Genomic DNA, 6000 nt, shown 5'->3' on the forward strand with positions numbered 1-6000 from the left:
CATCGCTCCACTGCAAGTGCCCTGTGGGCGAATGGATGACTTTTTTTCTCCCTTTCAATGGAGATTTTCAGTACCCGGATTCTGAATCAGCATCTTGTACCGTGGATTACGTTTCGAATCGCAGATTTCACCATGGAATAAGGGGATTAATCATCAGCCAATGGACATATCGATCTACCAGATGCCGATCGATAACGGGGAAATGCTCGGCGGTATCTCACCGGCTCATGGTAAGATCTTTTTCACATAAATTACAGCCGGATCAGAGCTTGCTATGATACGCAACCAGCCGAGCAGCGTACGTGGCTAGTTACACAACCACTGTTATGGGTGATCAATAATAATAAACGACCCCCCCCCCCCCCCCGCCCCGCCCCCTTTGATGCATACATGCTTTGGGACAGTCCCGATGATATGCAGTTTGAGTTATTTCTTTAGCATATATTAAACGGAAATGCCGTTGAATATAACGTTAGCAGCTATTAGCCCTTTAACTAGCCTTCCAGAAAATATACGAGACAAAATCCGCTATAATGCTTATATTCACAGCGCTATAAAATGACAACCTATTGATGCATTTTTTTTTCTTTAAGCCATTTTGAAGGGACGGTTTATGAACTCAATTGACAATGAGAATGGACAGATAGCAATACTATAAAGTATAGATTTAGCTGTACAAAAAGACACCGGTCTGTTTACAAAAGCTGGTCCTCAACCACTATATTAGACGCATCCCAGCGGTTGCCAATGTGTTAACGGGTCGAAAAAACCTCAACGTTATTGCCATAAAATAAAACATCTATTTCTTTACTTTTCTGTGAACGTCTAGGAAAAAAATGCATCTCAATCTGGAACTATGGACATAATTCGCAAGTAACTGTATTTACAGTCAATTGTATTCAGTCTTTGCTGCCCTCTGCCTGCCTGGTGGTACTACATCCATAAGTAATGACAGGAATCTGACAGACGAGATCTGGGCCTTTAAAAAGACGTATCACTTGACCATATAAAGCCACTTTTTCTATTTTTCTCCCATGCCAATTTCGCTGTGCCAATTCTCCCCTCCCCGGTCTTTTTTTTATCTACTTTTTCTTCTTATTTTCTATTTTTCTCCCATCCCAATTTCGCCTCGCCAATTCTCCCCTCCCCTGTCTCGAACGTTGCTAGACTATGCCTCCCACTGGTCGGCTGCAGTGAGGACCAAGCCTTGCATCACGTGTCCCCTCCGGTACACGAGGAGGCAGCTGTCGCATCTTTTCACCTGAACAGCGCGATCTCTCAGTGGCGAGGAGTAACGCGTGGGAGGCTCACGCTGCCCCCGATACTTCCTGATTCTGCTGTACAGGCGCACCAACGGACCTGTAGGAGTCGCTGTCCACAACGTCCAATCCCCACCCACCGGCTTTCCCACCCTCTAAAGCAGTGTTCGAATTATGAGGGGGCCAATGGGGGCTCAGCCCCCATAGCTATAGTCTGAGCCCCCATAGTCAAGACCCCCTGTGGGGGTCTCTCAAAAAATTTATATAATATATATTTTTTTTTTTTTATGAATTAGTATTATTTATGTTACCTAAATAAATTGTTAATAGATCATATTTTTCTTTTCAGTTTTTAAAAGAACTGAGTAATTAATGTTGTGGAATAGGCTGCATTTCACCTCCAAGCCGCTATGCGTCACCCATAAGTTTAACGCTACTCCAACCTAGTGAAGAAGAAGCAGCAAGCAGCTGCTGTAAACAGAAAGCTGCCGGTCTGTGTCCTGCAACTAAAAACATAAACACTAAACAGTACGCCACATGCCGCCAAAAAGAAAGAAAAAAAAAAGGCTCAACCCGCCGCAAGGCTGTACAAAGCTGGACAGCTTTGGTTTTATAAAAAGGCCAAAGACTGACGCTGTTAGTGTAGCAGCTAGCAGCGCTACTTAGAGCTGCCGCGATAACCGCATTACCGCGGTATCGCTGTTGCATCACGCTCACCGCAGAGTTAGGCTCAATACCGCGTCACCGCTGTTTTTTATCATAATAATAAAGTTGGCTTGCGGCTTGCGGCTCTGCAGATATACCCTACTCGGTTCCAAGCGACCCTATTGGTCCAGCCTGGCTCTGCGGCTCTGCAGATACCCCCTACTCGACGCGTCACACTTTGTAGCCTCTGAACGAAAACAGAACGCCGCGCCGCCATCTTTACTGCCTCGCTAAGGATGCATTTCATTCAGGATTTGTTTGCGACAGAACCAAGTGCAATAAACAAAAAAGAATGGATTCACTGTGTATTCTGCCTTATTTATTGATGAAACAAAACCGACATCAACCCAATTTACCACCGAGCGGAGAGTTTAGTGTCACAACAAGATCGCTGATGTGTTAAGTTTGTTGTTGTGATTAGCCTAATACTACAGTCAGCCGATATACACGAGAGGTAACAACGTTAAACCCGGGTTTGCTTGGTAGAATACACAATGAGAGGTAACGTTAGCTTTGGCAGAATAGACGCAACGAGAGTCTGGTTAATGTTGTTATTGATTGATTGATTGAAACTGTGTTAAACTCTGGCTTGCTGCAAGCCCTTGGACATCTATGCCCACGGAGCTTTCAGTGTACACAAGCGAGCGGCGGCGGCCCCGCCTGCATCCCCATTCCCCAAACGGAGTAGTACCTGGCTGCAGTGGAAAAGGAACGAAGTACCAGGTGCCTAAAGCGGGTCGAGTCGAGTAGGTAATATGCAGTGGAAAAGCACCATTAGACTAGAGGCAGGCTATAAGAGTAGACTACTAAAAAAAGAAAAAATGCATTCAAACTTTTTTTTTTTTTTGTGCGCACTGTGCGGTAATTACCGCGGCGGTAGGAAATATTGCGCAAATTCGTGCGGTAAGGAAAATATCAATACCGCGGCAGCTCTAGCGCTACTGTCACTGAAGTTGACACTGCTAGTGCTAGTACTAGTGTTAGCTCTGCTGCTCCTGTGCGCAGTGCACCTGTTATTGTTACCGCGCCGGTTGCCACTGCCAGACCCGAGTCTCCACCACTAGACCTGGACTGCGCTGCTACTCAACCACCACAATGCTGGGGTCCGAGTCAGTGGAACTTTTGGAAAAATAAATATGACTGGTTATTTGCCAAGGAGGGATGCATTGGCTGCCTTCCATGTAAAAACGCCAAGATATTGTTAAATAAATCATTTGGAGCCCATTTGGCAGAGCAGTGGATGAATGGGACTGTGACTAGCTCTCAGAGCAAGAAGTTGAGGAAGAGAATATAGTCGTCACTACTCGCTTTGGATAAAAGAGGTCAGTGGTTTGAATCCCGGCTCTTCCAGTCTGCATGTCGGTGACATGCTGCAGTAGTTACTTTTCTTCTTGTTGTTCTAAGAAGATGCTGCTACTATTTTTCATACAGTTCTTGATTACCTGTGCACATTTGTTTATAACATTATTTATTTTGATTTATACAAGTATTTATTTTATGTTCATTTTATTATCAGATGATAATGTTACTTACTGTATCCTGATAAATGCTGCTGTTGTGCCATACAACTATTTATTTTCCATTAGATTATTTTGTTAGTTTTTGATTTATAAGTGCAGAGACAAATAAATGTTAATTCAAGTTCATAAATTTGGTCTAATTTTTCAAATTAAATTGTTGTATTTTTTCAGATGCAAAATGCAAATAAGTAAATATGGCATTATATATCAGAGGTGAGTAAGAAAATGAACAAATATTGATGGTTAAGAATGAGCCTGAATAATGACATCACACAATAGTCTAATGCATAGGTGTCAAACTCATGGCCCGCGGGCCAAATGCGGCCCGCCACAAGAGCGCCGGTAAAAAAATAGCGGCGTTAAAATAATTGTGGGTTAATGCGTTAATAAAGCTTTGACATCCTTAGTTATTACACATTCTTACACATACATGTGTGTTGAACATCTGAGGTATTGATGAAGTAACAAAGGAAAAAAGCCAAAAGCACTTACTCCTCAGACATTCTTTGACAATTTTACAGCCCAAAATACAAAAAAGATCCAGGCGGAATAGGTAACAAAGGGTTGAAGAAATATTGTCTGAACTGTCAGATGCAAGCTGGCTGTGTGACATAACCGAGCATCTCGCTCAATTGAATAAGAAGCTGTAGGGACGCAAACAAGTCCCACCCAAAACTGAGACAACCCTTATTTTGTTATTTTTGAGTACAGTTACAGTTGTGTGTTCATGCAGACACATAATAGCAATTTCATTACGAATTGAAAATGGGGGACCTTGATGAAGTAAACAAGTCGAAAGTCCTTCTCTGGTCTGCATTCCCTTAACAATTGTGTGTATTGAGCTGTACTGTACTGTACCCATTCTGCAATCTGTTAATTAAAGTTAATTAAACTATCTTCCATTAGTGGCCTCTGCAAGGTTGTGTGCAGCCATTTGTTTTTGTAACATCTGCTACATCTGTCCCACGTGTTCTTTGCAGCTCAGTTGTTAGTTCTGCCCTTCTTGACTGTGACAAAAAGGTTTTGAACAAACTTAATGTCATAGCTTGTATTTGATGATATTCTTCTTTGTTATTTACTTGAATGGTTTGATCATTGATTGATGGAGTAATATGGGGTTCTGATAAACTAAAATTATTTGTAAAAATAACATAAGCTAACATATATTTCTACATCTATGCAAATGCATATGCAATATGTATAACTTGAATAAGTAATAAATACAGAAACAACATGTTTAACAATATGTAAATGAGTAGCTACATTTATTTTACATTACATTAACATTAATACGGTCTTTGGCCCTTTGAGGGCAACCATAATGCTGATGTGGCCCTCTGTGAAAATGAGTTTGACACCCCTGGTCTAATTATTAGAATGTTGTGTGATGTCATTATTACTTAGTATTAGACTAATCCTAATGAGATATTCCTCTAAATATGACTTCGAAAACAGCCACAATTCCAGGAAAAAAAATTTAAAAAAAAAAGATTCAGGGGGCCCCCATAGCTCTCAGGTGATAATTCGAACCCTGCTCTAAAGGCCTCTACATGCTACAGCAACTTCAAAGCAACTGCACCACAACATCGACAAAGCAACGGTGTTGTAGACACTCTGCCTTTATGCTTCTGCAACATCGACGCGCAAAGTTTGTTTAACTAAAGTTAGTTTAGGTTCGTGTTAACGTTAGATAATGTACAAAATAAACGTATTTCCGATGCTTTTAGACGTCGCTCTTTTATTTTGAAATCCCCCGACCGGAAGTGTTATAGTGTCTGTTGCTAGCAGCTTAACTTCTGTCGCCCGTTTCTGTGCTTTTCGAGCTAACGTTACCGTAACGTCATTAGTTTCCAATGGAGAGGAGAGAAAGACCTCGGCTCATGCAGCTCAAACTACCTGTTGGAATAAATTAATTGATTGATGTTTAACTTGTCCCTGTGTGTGTCCAGTCATTTCGACTAGCAAACGTTGTATTTAACGTTACCTCAGGATACCATTGTATTTAGTTGGTTAGCTATGTAGCTAATGTGGATAGCATTTTGTATAGCATCAATGCTAGCTGGCTGGCTACAGCTTTATTTACTAAATTATGGAGGCTTTTTAATCGTCAAGGTAAGAGAGGATTTGTCATGATCAACTGAAGGCATATGCTATGGAACAATATGTGCTTGGGTTTTCAGAAAAAGGCCAGCTATGACGCTAATTATTTAGCTAATATTGATAGCATAGCTTGCTGGCTACAACAATGGCGGATGGTATTCCGCCATGTAGAGGCCTTAACACTGTCCCCTCCCCTGTCTTGAACGTTGCTTGCATATGCCCCCCACTGGCCAGTTGTAGGGAGGATAGAAGCCTTGCATCACGTGTCCCCTCCGATACACGAGGAGGCAGCCTGTCACATCTTTTCACCTGCCAGCGCGGACTCTCATTGGCGAGGTGTAACGTGTGGGAGGCTCACACTACCCCCGCCATTTCCTGTCTCTGCTGTGCAGGCGTCCCCCAACCGACCTGTAGGA

This window comes from Notolepis coatsorum, assembly GCF_963971535.1.
Source record: "Notolepis coatsorum genome assembly, chromosome: 2".
Classification (NCBI taxonomy): Eukaryota; Metazoa; Chordata; class Actinopteri; order Aulopiformes; family Paralepididae; genus Notolepis; species Notolepis coatsorum.